The following is a 14,900-nucleotide window of genomic DNA, read 5'->3' on the forward strand; positions in this document are numbered from 1 at the left end:
CATACTTAGATAATTAAAGCTCTAAAAATTATATAAATTTTTATGGGCCGTTTCTGGAGAAAACTAGCACAACTTAAAACAGAGCCAAGTACTTTGATTATTGCATCAAGTTGCTATTAGTTTTCATGGTGCAATAAGTTCAAAAAATTGCCTCCTGCTGATATAGTTATGATCCTATTTTTAAGCAATTTCTAAAAATTAGAAATGTATTACAGGCTTTCATACTTAATGGCTTGAATTTAATAAAAAATCCATTAATAAAAAATTAATTAAAAAAATACTGAACCAAATACTCAACTGCCACAAACGGGAAAACCTTCCTGAAGCTGCAGAGTTGGTGGAGTCGAGCAGTTTGTAGGAGCTGGTCCTCTTGCAGAAAACCCCAATTTCTCCAGCTGCCAGCCTTACAAATTCACTTTTCACTGTAAGGCTGGGTTCAGCTCTTCTCATGTCTCACTAATGGTAATTGCTCTGCAGGCCACACCTCACCTGTGAGTCTGTTTTCAAACCCTGTTGCTTTTAATTAAGACACACAAACCCAAAGTGATCAGAACAAGACAAAGAGCGATGGAAATACAGGGCACTGCTGCAGAGCACTGGTTTGGTAAGGCTAACAGCCACAGTTTTTATTCCTCACCAGCTAAAATGAAGCTCCATGAGGCTAAAACGGCCACGAACCAGACAGGTCTTCTCCTTCCAGAAGCACCAGTTCCCAGTCATTTCTCACAACCACATCAACCTGCCCTGATGACATCCAGCTGCTGTGTTTGTGCTGATTGGGACCACTACTGGACCCACAGAGATCTGCTCTTCATAACTTACGTTCTGCAGGTCCAAACATGGACACACTATTAGAATGAAAATGGTGAAGTGGGTCTAATCACAGCGTGCCTAGAACAGCATTGCACAACTCCAGATGCAACCTGAAAACACAGCCACCCCAAGGAATCAGACTGACCCCAAAACGCCGACAATGTTAACAGAAATAAAACAAGCCAGAATTACTCTCTAGAAAGGTACCACTTTGCATTCATTCAGCATGTCATCATAACCTCAGGATAGCTCCTAAAATAAGAAATACTGCTCCTATAATTAGGATTTAGCTACGCATTTTCATGCCAGATATGTTTATCATGTTAGAAGAAGGGTACAATGAGTACTCTAAGTGGGAACAGAAGTAATGCAAGTATGAGAGCACAAGCTATGCTCTGACAGCAAGTTATTATTTTTCAGTTTCTGATGTCTGCATGACCTGCTCACAAATTTCATCTGCAGAGAGAGCATTCTTTCCCCTCTCAGAGCAATGAGGACCTGCTTAAACTCACGTCCTGTCAGGTGTGTGTCAAGCACAGTTACTTTTACCTTTACTATAACAATGAAAACTAATCAACGACCTGAGGGAATGGTCACTAGAAACACTGGATGCAAGATGAGGCCCTCTGCACGGGCTGTCCCTTTGCAGCACCTGTAACACGTGAATGACACTGAAGAAGTTGTGACATCTCCAAGGGATGGTACTGGCCAGGGACCATAGCTGCACACCAAGAAACGAGGGAAAAAAAAAAAACAGTTTTGGTTAAGAGCCATGTTAAACTAATGATCAAGCTTCAAGTCCACTGTTATTAGACAAGTCTCTCGCCATAATTAGTTAGAAGTCGGATGCAGACACAACCTCCCCCAAAAAAACACCAACCACCAAGGTTGTTCTTACAGCGCATCTGCTCGGAATGAAGGTGATGGCCTCAAAAATCTCTCTCGAGGTTGGGTTGGGGTGAGATTTACCTAGAGTTTCACAGACATCTGCAAAGAGATTTGGGGTGCTGAGCTACAAAATTGTATCTATCCAACAGCCAACTTTCCAGACATTTTGCCCTAGGGCAGGAACCTGTCAGCTCTTGGGTTGTCGTCCCCTGTCCCTCCCCTGGATGCACGACATTGGCTTCTTAATGCAGCAGGCTCGTGGCACTGCTATTAAGCTTCAAGTAATAGCATGAGACTGCAACGATACCCAGCAATAGTCCCATCCACTGAAGCATATTTCACTCCAGGGACTTCAGTGTGAAAAGGAAATGCTGTTGAAAAGAAGGCAACATATCTTCCTCTACATTTAAATCCAGAGACTTGTTTGGTCGCAATGGCAGGTAGTAGAAAACACAAGTGCCACCTTAGAGAAGAGCTGTCACCTCGTCTGTTACCTTGTTTAAAATAGTGGCTCTCTGAGGGCTGCTGAGGCTGAACGGGTTGTACCAGACTGCAGCACGTTTAGCTGCTGGCAGAGTTTATAATCAGTAAAGTTTATAAGCAGAAATATTTATAAGCAGTACATTGAGAGGCTGACGTGTTAAAAGCTGTGCTGAACATGACACAGTACAGTGCCCAAATGCTGCATCCCCTTAGGTGAGAAGGGGGTGCTGAGGAAAGCGTTCATCACAAACTAATACTTGTCCTTCTTTACTAGGAACTCCCCCCAAAATACTGGCAGGATCTCCAACATTTTCTAAAGGTAACTAAGTGAAAAACAATACGCGTTTCTATCTTCTAACATTCCACCTTTCTCTTCCAACAGTCCATATGGTTCATGAAAATTAACTCAAACCTGTTAATTGCTTTTGCAATTATTTTACTTCACTCTGCTTGTTGAGGGAAGCGGGTAAGAGACCTGCACTGCACATGATGCAAGCACTGAGTGCTCCGGGACAACGTGCCAGCATTGTGCAGTGACAACATGCAGCAAGCAGCTCTCCAAATGCCCAGTGTTGTACAACAGTGAGAGCGTACTGGTGCAGAGTTTGGTTTTCTTACCTACACCAACACAGCCTGTATATTCAGAACAGGCTCCTAACAGAGTTGGGAACACACCAAGAATCTCCTGACCAGATGGCAAGTCAGCCAATCTTGCCGAGGACTCAACTTACAACCCCCCATTAACACAGATCAGCAAACACAAAACAGTTTCTCTTAAGTACCTACGCACACACCTCCACACAGACTATTTGATAATACTACAAAAACACTGCTGTGCTGGTCTGTGGCATAAACATGACTATTGGCACAACCAAGTAGGCATCTCCAAAAAACAGATGTCATCATTCTTAAAGGACCTGCTGTGCACAGCAACAATTGGCAGAGTATTTTGTTCTGTGCTCATCTAATTTGAGACAACCCTGAAAATCCTGTGCAGAACTGCAGACAAGTACAGATGCATGTTCAGCTTCAGCATGTTTCTGACAGTCTACCAAAACAGAGGAACCACTGTCGGGCTTCTGTTACTCTTAATTGATTAATCACAGGCAAGGCTTCCACAAGCAGTGTGTGCCCCCAGCATATCATTAAGGATTATGTTCACAGATACTCTGTTTAGACAGCACTGCGTTAAATCCCAGCAAATAATTTGGTCACTGAGATGTGCGTGGATCCCTTTAGGAGCAAAGCTGCTAAACCAATTATGCAATGACATGAAAAAGCAGTGGGTAAACTGCACGTCTCGATTCTTCTCAGGCACAAAAGCTTCACCAGGGCTTCCTCTTTGTCTCACATCTATTTGAAAAAAAAAAAAAAAAGAAAAGAAAGAAAGAAAGGCCATTGCTACCATGCTTCCTTCATTAGAAATGTCAAACACTTAAACACTTTCACATCTTTCTTCTTCTAATGCCGCTGAGAAGCTCAGAGTAGCAAATGAAAACGCCAACATCTCCATGCAGCAGACAGAACTCTAACTCATCAATAATACCATCTCTTCGTATGACAGCTATTAGGACACTGCTGTAGCTGTAGGGAATTTCTCATGGTCCAGAAAGGCTGTTGCAAAGGGCCACGAAGTCTTTATTTCAAGCTCTCAGGAAAGCAGCTAGGAGTAGATGCCCCTCTGCTGCTGCTGCTGTGGTTCTGTTGCTGCTGCTGAGATTATACAAGTTAAACTAGTAGCAGGTAACAAGGGACCTCCTCAAAACTCTTTCAGAAGCAGCTTTCTTGGTGCCTGATTACCATGACAGAGGGAACTGAGAGGCTAAGAAACTCAGCTGACAGCACAGCAGACCTTTGCCTCAGGCAAAGCAGAATGAATTCCCCATGTTCCCAAGTCAATGCAATTTATAGCCCAGGGCTATGTCTCATTACTCCTGCCCAAGCCAAGGTTGTTGGAACTTCAGTGTCAGTTCAGCAACAGACTTGTCTCCTGCTGGCACTCCTCCTAAAGCAGTAGCCTCCTAAAACAGTTTTATTTAGCTGGAAAATGTGGTCTACTGTGTAGAGAAGTTTAGAAAGAAAATGTTTCTGGAAAGTGAAGCTATACAAGACAGATTTTACATATATATATATATATATATATATATATATATATATATATATATATATAAAAAAGATGACGGTAGCCAGGAAAAGGATTGAGCTGTATCTATCAAGAAGTGCTGTTTGCTCAGCAGCAGCAGAGACAGGACCACATAGTTCATCCTTAATAAGGAGTAGCTAGGTAAGGATGTGAACTTTTGTCTAGAAACCTTGTACAACTTGGATGATTTCCTATTTGTCAGTGTCCTAAATAAGAAAATGGCAAGTTAATAATGCTGTATACACATTATTGTCTTTTCCCCTAAATTTTATACAAGTTTCAGGCTGTTGCAAAGACATGGAAAATTAAATAGCTTAGAAAGGTTTTTAGCTTAGTGGAAAAAGAATCCAAGCACTAAAAGAAACAGTGTCCTGGGCTGTAAAATAAGGGAGGTCTATGTACACAAGCTGTGTTTATATTTTTCTTTGCTGATAACCAAACTATTAATCGTCAGCCACAAGCCTTCTGTGGTCTGTGCAAAACAAAACAAAACAAAAATCATGAAAAAAAAAAAACAAACACAAACACATTACATGACATTGATCTGCTGCCAGAACTCCAGCTACAGGAAAGCTGGGGGTGGCACACACATGGCAATGGGATACCCAATGGAGATGACAATCCCCTGGTGCAGCTAACACTGACAGCAGAGCTCAGAGCAACCATCACTCGCCTGTGGGAGCAGTTCTGTGCAGGAGCTCATGGAGATGGCCTGGACTTGCCTGGCATTTCAGAGAACCACATTTCTGCCTCTGGAAAGTTGCCAAAAAGTGCCTTAGAGAAAGATTGTTCACTCTAAAAGACAATGTAAATCTAGACAGAAAGACCTTTTACTATTTCACTGTTTTTTCTGGATTTTTTTTCTCCACCTAAGATATGGGCCTCGTAGGATTTTAATTATGACAACAGCCTTGCCTTTCTTGAGTCATTCTTGTGAATGTTACAATTAGCCCATGAATGCTCAGGACCTAATGAACTGCTTCCCGTACAGGACTCATTTCAGACTGATTTAGGAATGTTTCTACACAAAATACAAGAATGGTGAAGGTGGTGGATCTCCTATAGGGACAGGACTCAGGATAAGAAGGAGCTCCTAGAATTTTCATAGGTGGGTTGGATTTGGGATTCATTTTGAATTGGGTTTCACCTCTGTTGACAAACCAAAATAGTCCTGCAATGATGGAGTTTGAAACAAGAATTAAATTCTCTGAAGACAGTGCCAGACTTTCTTTGCAGATATCTGAGAAGGAATACTCTTCATTGCCTCAAGACCGTATCTACCCCACATCCCTTTTTTTTCAGCTCCAGAAGAACAGAGAAGCTGACTCCAGTATCCAAGAGGACAACAAGGACACTACATTAATGAGACATTCACTCAGCTCTTCCTTCTATCAGACTTTTCTGATTCCTCTTTGGTCATGCCCACCACTGGCTTTGAAACTCATCCAGGCTCCCTTGTATGCAGCCAACAGCCCAGACATCTTTCTCCTAAACCACCATGATTTTCACTGGATGATTAGGAAAACAAAACAGGGCTGGCTGATGTTGCTATGCTCTCAAATTCTGATTTCAAGGTGATTTGTGCTCCCTTCCTCCTTGGTTTGTAAGAATGGAGGGAAAGCAGAGAGCTCTCTTTTGTGTGCTTGGAGCCAAGTAAGGAATTAACTTGCCTCGCACAGTATCTGCTCCGAAGTGTACGGTATGTCAGGGGGACAATCAATTTCATGGTTCTCTAAAGCTGATTGAAACATGATTACACAGCAAGCCATGGGCTCTTTTTTCTAAGACTTGCCAACCGCTCGTGCTTCTTAGGAACAATTACTACTGCAGGTGAATTCGGATTGCTGCTGGGATGGACATTGGTTTCAATCTTATCAGGAAGTTTCAGACATTTGGGGGTACAAGACTAAAGTTAATTGTGCCAAGTGTTACACAAAAGAAATAATTTGAAGAAAGTTATCTCCTAATGAACAGGGAAAAGCGGGTTAGTGAACAATCTTCTGCCAGCGCTGGACTTCAGAACTAAAGAATATATTTTATGACTGGATGATTGGGAACATTTGCCACTTTAAAACTCAGTTTAAGCCAGACAATTGTTGTTACTTATGACCCTCCCCATCCCAATAAATTTCATCCAGGAGATGGGAGGAAGCAAATGATTTTTGTTCTCCCATTTGTGTACTATTTTTTTTAAATGAAGGTTAAGGGAAAGTTAAACGGCATTTTTGGAAGTTATATTTAAGGCTGGCAACAAGTGACGGGCAAAGAGCACCAAAGAATAAAGCCCCTTAATTCAGGTACAGCAAAAGCACAGCATGGGTAGTACAGCAGGATGAAAACCATACTACAGCTCTAGGAATAACTGTGGAGGTTAACCCAGGGAGACCCTGCGAACAAAAGAGGTCCATTTGCTCCCCAGCCTGTTTACTGTGAGTCACACAAACAGGCAGCCAATTAAACCTGAACACAAACACGGACAACATGCGTTCAAGAGAGGATATGACATGGTCCTATACCCAGCCTTCCTCTTCACCAGGAACAGGGATAGTAGGGCTGGGAAGTCTCATCTGTTCTCCTTCTTGCCCAGACTTCTCCTTCCCATTCATATTTCCTTGGGACTTTAATGTTTTTTTGTTTTCTATAAATAAAACTAAATTTAATGTCTATGAGAAAGGAAGGAAGAACGGAGTAGGTAACAAAGCAATTGGGAGCACCTCAGTAATGTATTCAGGCCATTAAGGATTTCATTAGGTTTACTAAAAGGTCATTAATGATAAAATATCTTCTTTTATTTTACCTACTTTCTAAACATTATAGTCTATTCTGCCATTCAAGCTTGCACCCCACTGACATTAATTAGCATGCTATATATTAAAGAGAGTTTTTAATGAGCTGTTATTTCATATGATTTTATTGGAGAGCCTCATTGTTCAGTTTAATAGCAGAAAATGACAACTGTAGAAATTGCTTTGATAGGACTGCAGCATCGAGGCGGTTATTCAATCCCATACTCGTTGCTCAGTTAGTTCTTGATGCTGAAAGCACTGCTTTATCTCCCTCATAGCTGGTTTGCTATGTTACACTTGCCTTAGTGAAAGCTGTGGGCAATGAATGAAACCCCAAACCAACACGAAGGAGTAACAGCAACATCACTTAGAGTAGGCATTTGCTACACACCACAACCTAACAGAAGCAAGAACCATGTGCATATAAAATGTTTTTACCACATTTTTTGATAAAATATAATTCCTCGGTAATGTGGTCATAAGACCACATATTTTAGTGATGCAAATATTAAACTATCTGTTTGTAGTTATTTTCCAAGTCAAGCGACAGCCTCATTCTAAGTTGCTTTACAAAATTTCAGACAAAAGCAGTTGAACTAGAAACAAAGAGAAGCAAGGAACCCAAACAATCCTTGTGCTAAAATCTTGCAGCTGCCAGAATCCTCCTGGAAACCATCTGAGCCTTGCTGTCAGTGATACCACCTGGACACCAGGGAGAAGAGGAAGCAGGAAAAATAGTGATGAATGGAGAGGGCAGAAGGAGGAGGGAAGAGGCTGGTAAAGACAGTGGGACACAGGAAACTAAAGCCAAAATGAAATCCGTCCACTGGACAGCAGGATCATAGTTAAAACTCTGGGTCTAACAGACACGCACCAGGGACAGCAATAACATTCATTTTCCCAAAGGAACCATAATGCTGGCATCTCCCTTTGAAGGTGATGAGAACGTCACCTTGACCAGCTTCTCATCTCTTACAGTTCTCCAGCTGCACCAGTTCACAGAAGAAAGCTAAATCTGAATTTTTCAATACTGCCTATTTTCTACATCAAGCAGTACTCAAAAGGGAAGAGAAATAACCACCGCAGAAACAAGTACAAATCTGTATCTGGACTTTGCTTTCAAGGTATTTACCATATTTTGGTGAGCAAGATATTGAAAGATCCAAACGTGGAGTTGTTAAATGACTTTCTATTGCCATAACTGCATAGGTAACTGCCCCTTGAAAAGACCAGCTGGAAGAAATGGGATTAAGAACCAACTGGTTTCCTAGATGAGCAATAAAGGGAAACAGCATGTCTGAAAGAAGAAAGGAGAATAGACCAAAACTATTTTTTTTTCTAGAAAGAAAAATAAAGCATTGGAAGGCAAAAAGAAGATGCTCGCAAACCTACAAAACGATATATATATTTTTAATTTCAGCTTCATTATAAAAAGAATAAGTGATGTTTTTTCTGTTCTTAGCATTTGGCTTAGAATGAGTCCAGTATCCACAGTAAAATAATTCAGTTCCTTCTTAAAAATTCCTTTTTTTTTTTAGCCAAACATCTTCTCTCATTTGCATTGGATTTATATTGCTGTAAGTCTATCGGCTTCAAAAGAACAATAAAAAGGTAATCAAAGAAATTGTTGTGCTCAGGGGACTGTATTATGCTTTCATTTCTGGAAAGCTTGATCAAGCAATTTTTTTTTAACAGTTGATTCATACTATTTATAACACGAGTATGCTATTTACCTCGAGGTTGTCATACATTTAAAAAAAAGCCCTGACATCTGAGTTTCTCAAAAAAGCTTCTCATATTCTCATACTGGAAACCATACAATTTAAAAATGCATCATTAACTGCTTCCCAGTTAAGTGTATCTTGCAAGTAACAATGGGTGAGCAGCACCTGATTAAGAATCCTATGCAATTTGAAGATATTTGTTCAAAAGTGCTTTAAGGTGCTTATTCCAAAAAAAAATATCCCTAACTAGGAAATCCTTTAAACATGCCCTTGATTTTAAGGCTGTGTTAAGCTAACTAGGACAGGATGGAGAGGGACCCCAGTGACAAGGATGGGCCAGGCTGTGTCCGACAGGGGTTAGCCCCTGAGCACACGGGCAGACTTTGGGCAGCCTGCATCTGCTGCATCCTCCCTGCTGCCGTCCTCCTGGGATGTAAGGAGCACAACAGCCCCAGGAAGCATCACACAGATACAGTAAGGCTTAAGTCCTATTATCCCAGAGCATGGCTAAGGGGTCTCTCAGGCTCATGCTCAAATTCTAGGTCTGACGGGGAGCTTAAAAGCCGTATTAGTCCATTAAACAATGTGAGGGCATGGTGGGAAGTGGGAAAGACTCTCTATGGGATTCTGCTGGCAAACAACTGGACTGAGCCTGGTACTTCTCGTGAGCTCACGCTCCCCTCAGACCTCACCAGAAGTTTCTCGCTCACTAGGAAAGGGAGCAATGCTCTGGTTTACAGGCCTTCCCAGTTACCAAGAAGAGAGAATAGATCAGTGCAATCAGCACCATTCATTTTCCAGATTCTGGCCTGAATCCTGGCTCAGAGGGGAGCAGAACTCTGGCAGTCTCTGCCCAACCTTCCACCAAGCGCTCAGCGAACACAAGTCAGCATCCATGCAAAAAATGATTCATGTTCAGGCAGTCCAGCCCTCTTCCTGCACAAAACCTGTTAACTACAGAACTACTTTAGCTGTGTACCTGCACAGCTTTCCTTACACGTAATCAAGAGGATGAAGCAGCCAACTGTAGAGCAGACAGAGCTTCAGACTTAAACAGATTATGCATGGCCACACAGTTTCACTGCTACTGTAGATTAAGGGATTCTATTCAACATACCACAGATGCAGTAAAACACTGGCTCTTCATATAATTGACTTTCATGGACTCTGGACAAACAATATTCTGCAGCACGTGACACTATCTAAAGCTAGTGTCAAAGGAATCCATTAGCGCTACAGATGAACAGAGAATAACATCCAGTTGTGGGAAGATTGCATTGTCAAATGCCCTTACAGAAGGGTGATAACACTAGAACCAAATATACAATCCTTAATTGATCATTTCCTGGGTTTTGAGCACTTAACTGTGTCTCCTTAATGTTCTCTTAATGTTCAGCTAAATGCAGCAGCCAGCTGTGTGTAGCATGGACTTCCTTCAGTGCACACTTAGTGAGCAAGCTCAGTCCCAGGAGTATCATGCATCCACAGAATGCAATTGAGAAGCTGTAACATGATTGATTTTCATGGGAACATTCAAAGCCACTTGTCACTGAAGGCAATTTCTGAGAATTGTCATTTTTCTACTGTTTTGACTGTAGACCTTCATATAAATCGGTTGCAAGATTTTGTGGTTGTTGCTTTTCTTCTTGTGGGAACCATTTTTCACTCTTAACCAAAAAAAAAAAAAAAATCCTTTAAATAAACAAACAAACGACTCAACCAAGTTCAGATCCCAACCCTTTCATCTTTTCCAGGAAAACTTTATTTGCTACACCTTTTAGTAGGGAAGGTTTTATTCTAAAAAATAAAAAAAATTAAAAAAAAATCAGGTTTCATGAATAGCTTAAAAATGGGCTATGAAAAAATGCAAGCATAACCACGCAGTGGGTAGCTATCACATCACAAAATTGTACTTTGTATTACAGCAAGCATGCACTTCCAGGGGTCAAAGCTGGGAACAATCTGTTCCCACTCTACTGTAAACGCAGACAGTGCATCCCACAAATATTGACCCTATACATGACCCTTTAAGAGATGGTTTGCATGTAACGACCTCTCCTGCAGAGAAAAAGTGAGTGAAGTGATTGAGAAGAAATGGCATATTGGCAGCTGGAGAGATGATGAAGGGCAGACTGCAATTTCACATGGAAAATCAGAGGATCTGTAACCTTTGATGTGCAATTTAAACTCACATCCACTGGGATTAGGGGAACTAGTCTCCAAACAACCTATTAAAGAGCTGAAATTGTTTATGAAAGCCCTTTGTATTATTATTCCTTGCATCTAGAGATTTGAAGCATTTCAAAAACAGTGACCGAAAAAACTAGCTAGTTAGAAGCTGCAAATGCATCCTTATTTTCCCAAGACCCCGTGTGCAACCCACATGGGACTTAATAATCGTAAAGATGAGAACATAAGTGATTACAAGACTACACCTTGCAGTATTTAAAAAGATAGTTTACTGTTTAAATGTTGTCTTTAGGCATGGCTCATTTGTAAGGACTTCAACAGGCTGAGAGTCATTTTTTCTAGCCAAGGAACTGAATATCACGGAGCCACACTTTAAATGCTTCTAGGATTGTAATGCATTGTAACAAGGCCTCCCCCTCCAGGAAACATCACAGATATACGCTAAGGTATTGTTGTTGTTGCTATTATTATTTGTTTTTACTTCTCCTTTTAAGAAATATTCTGAAAACTGACAATTTGGAAAAAATGATTACACACACAGAACATACTCACAATGGTGAAAGCCAATGTCGCTTACTGAGTGCACCAGTAAGCTCCCAGCTGCCCACATAGACAGCAAAATGCAGTTACAAACAAGTTTTGTCTATTTATACTTTATAGACTTAATACAAGTTTGCACCAAATACCCGGGTCCACCTGTGTACATGAAGCACTTCAAGCTGGATTGTGGAGCAAATGCCTGAGACAACCTCACGGGACCTAGAAGCAGGAAAATTTAAGTGCCAAAGCTGGTGCGTGACCTTGAATTGGATTGCTTGTTCCTGCATTACAGAGGCAGCATAGGTCTTTCTAGTGTTTGATGCTGGTTTGACTTTACACACACTTAGGATAAAGAAAGAAATCTTTGTTGCATGTCTTTGTACACAAAGGCTTTGAAGCTGAACTCCCACGTGGGCATAAGCACAATAAGCATCATTTGCTTATTCGGGGTTTTAAAGCATAGCAGCTTTTACAGGATCGGTTAAAGATTCAACAGGTTGTGGTGCTTTCAACCTGCCAGGAGACTGGATGGGGGACAGGGCTCATTACAGAGCCGTTAGATTCTGCCACTCACAGCTCGCTACCAGACAGCTGTAACAACACCTCTATACAACAGCACATGCAAAAAACACCTCTGCAGAGCTTCCTACCCAAACCAGTGTGCCAGCAAAACCCGTTAGCATTGTTTAGCTGTGTTTCTAAACACGGATTGATCTACTTGTCTCCATCCATACCTCCACACCTTGAAGCTACCTGGGGACTTGGCTTTAGCTAGAGCTCTTCAGCTTCTCCCCGCTGCACAGCTTGCTTTCAACAGCATCTCCCTAACAGGCTGCTTGACCTGCCAGACAGACTGACACCTGCTAACTCAGCACACGCTCCTTACATTAACTGCCTCATTGTGCTCCCTCAGCATCCCTAGGATGATCGCTGGGCTTTCTGCATGGCTCAGACCCTCATCCTTCCTGCAAGCAGATCAACTGACTTGCAGTTCCCTAGGCTTTCCACGTTCCCTTGAAAGCGCTTTCTGCTCCCCAGGAACAGACCACGATTACACACTGAGTTAGGGATCTACAAGATTCCTGTGTTCAGAAGTCCAGCTGTGGCTGTACCCAGTGAAACAACTCTTCCACTGAATGCAGGGGGCTTTTTAAACCCATTTGAAATGCAATGCTATAGGCGCATTTAAGACTGCAATAGCAGTGTGAAGGATAGATATCAATCAGAGCACTCTTCTATAAGTAAAAAAAGGTTCATTAAGGTCCTTGCATTTTGTTTAGGCTCTTCAGAAACTATTCAGTCATTATGAACTTAGTGATTCTGCCTGCCAAATGACTTGCTGAAGACTGTGCTGCTGGATCTCAGCCCAGTTGGCATGTGAGTGGTGTGCGTGCAAACTGCACTGGCAATGTGTGTGACATGGAAGTCTGTCTGGCAGGGAACTGCAAGAATGATTAGGGATCCGAGGAGAAAATCTGTCCCAAGGAAAAGCAAGTGGGATGGAAGTAGAATAGACAGTTTGTTTATCTGGAAGCAATTGGAAGCTTAGAGACCTTTTTTTTTTTTTAAAGAAGAAAAAACAAAACTAGAGAGAAAATACAGTGCAGAAAACACAATGAAATACAGTTAGAGCATTGTACGGAGAGAACTATTAGTTACTTTGGGGGAGAAGAGAGTTTTATTTGTATTTTTATTAGGAGGGTTTGTGCCCACGGGCATTTGAAAGAGCATCACCTGCAGGATACCTTTGTGTGAATCAAGCCAGTTGCTCCCAAGGGTACTGACATCACTACATGTAGCTCAAAGTCAGAAAGTGGTAATTCTTGATCTGCACCTTGGAGGGAATTTTTCCTTCATAAATTTTAGTAGGTTGTTGGGCTTGTTTCTCCCTAATGACAGCAACAATTGCAGAGCTTCCAGATAGCTGCAGATCTGCTAGCGCAGCACCAAGTTTCCCTGCTCCTGTTGCTGATGGGTAGCGCTGCCAGTACTGGTTTTCAGGAGCTGTGCTCCCTACAGAGACCTCATTAAAGTAGCACTGCACAGGTTCATAGTCTGACCTTTTTTTTTCCTTTTTTTTTTTTCCTGTCGTAGTTAAAACCTTCTATTTCTACCTGGATCAGTACTACAGACCACACATATCTGAGAGAACTGAAAATCTATCACAGACTAACCACTAGATTTTTCTTTCTCTTTAACCAATAGGTCAGCTGAACTCTGTTAAAGCAGCGTAAGGCCACGATGATACTGTCTAAAATAACACTTTAGAGGTTATTACCAGTGAGGAATTACATTGGTCCTAGGCACGTGGCATGAAGTCTTAATACCAGTAGAGACTAAGTTGTAGGTTAAAGTAACCACAGTGGGCTAGAGATTAAGTAAACAATACAAAAGATGCAACTACCAGGCAGTACTAGAAGTTTCTCAGTATTTCTAGGAAAATTAAACTTCAATTGCAGGTGGCAGGATGAGACTTTTCTGTTCAAAGACCTATGCTTTATTTACTGAGCAATTTTAAAACCAGAATCTCCTGCTACTTGGAACAGGTGCTCATATTTGCTTGTGACATGGACTTCAACAGCTTGACAACTACTCTGAAAATGCTCTGGCCATCTCTCCAGATGATGGGTAACTGCTCATCTGTATTTTGGTCTCCAGCTAATGAATTCCATTCACATCAGCACTCTTGTCTCCGTGTGCCACAGAGAATGGAAATGTTCTGTATGAATTGCTTCATTTCCTGGCAAACTTCAGGCACTGCACTTCCCCTGGTACTTTTAAATACCTGGACTTTCATCCTTTTGGAGAGGAGGAAAAGGAGGAGAAATGGAACTCACCTTGACTTCTCTTTGGCTTCAGCTGTCAAATATGCGTAGAGTCATTATCAGAAAAGAAAAAATTTGTTTGTGCCTCCACTGAGACTCAAGCAATGATATGACTTGAGGGGCAAAGCCACAGTCATGATGCATCACTACCCCTGGAGGCATTAAAGTATCTCTACGCAGCTGCTGAGCCAGAAAAGCTATTGGATTGCTGAAGTTCTTTCAATGAGCTGAGCCCAAGGCAATATTTTAGCAGGAAACTGCCTCTTTAAAAATTAAAAGGAGTTATTTTTGCATCATTTGCCTGGGATTACTTTAAATGTGTTCCATTATAGGTCACCTCTGTTTCCAGAAAAATAACGCACTTGCAACTGATTCTATTCAGATTAATTCCTTAAAAAATACAGAAGGGGAAAAAAAACAAGCACTTTATTACATGATTCCTTACACGTATACACAGGATAGCCTGCTACACCTTCAAAAAACATAAAATTGTAGTGGTTCACTCTAG

General features: G+C 41.5%; 1 protein-coding gene across 1 annotated transcript in view; it reads right to left on the bottom strand.

Annotated features, from left to right (window-relative positions):
- Window positions 1-14,900, bottom strand: part of PTPRT (protein tyrosine phosphatase receptor type T) — a gene marked incomplete at its 5' end in the record, with an annotated part of 444,059 nt that overhangs the window by 130,730 nt on the left and 298,429 nt on the right. The window lies entirely within an intron of this gene.

The sequence above is a fragment of the Aythya marila genome (assembly GCF_965140915.1).
Source record: "Aythya marila genome assembly, chromosome: 16".
In the NCBI taxonomy this organism is placed as follows: Eukaryota; Metazoa; Chordata; class Aves; order Anseriformes; family Anatidae; genus Aythya; species Aythya marila.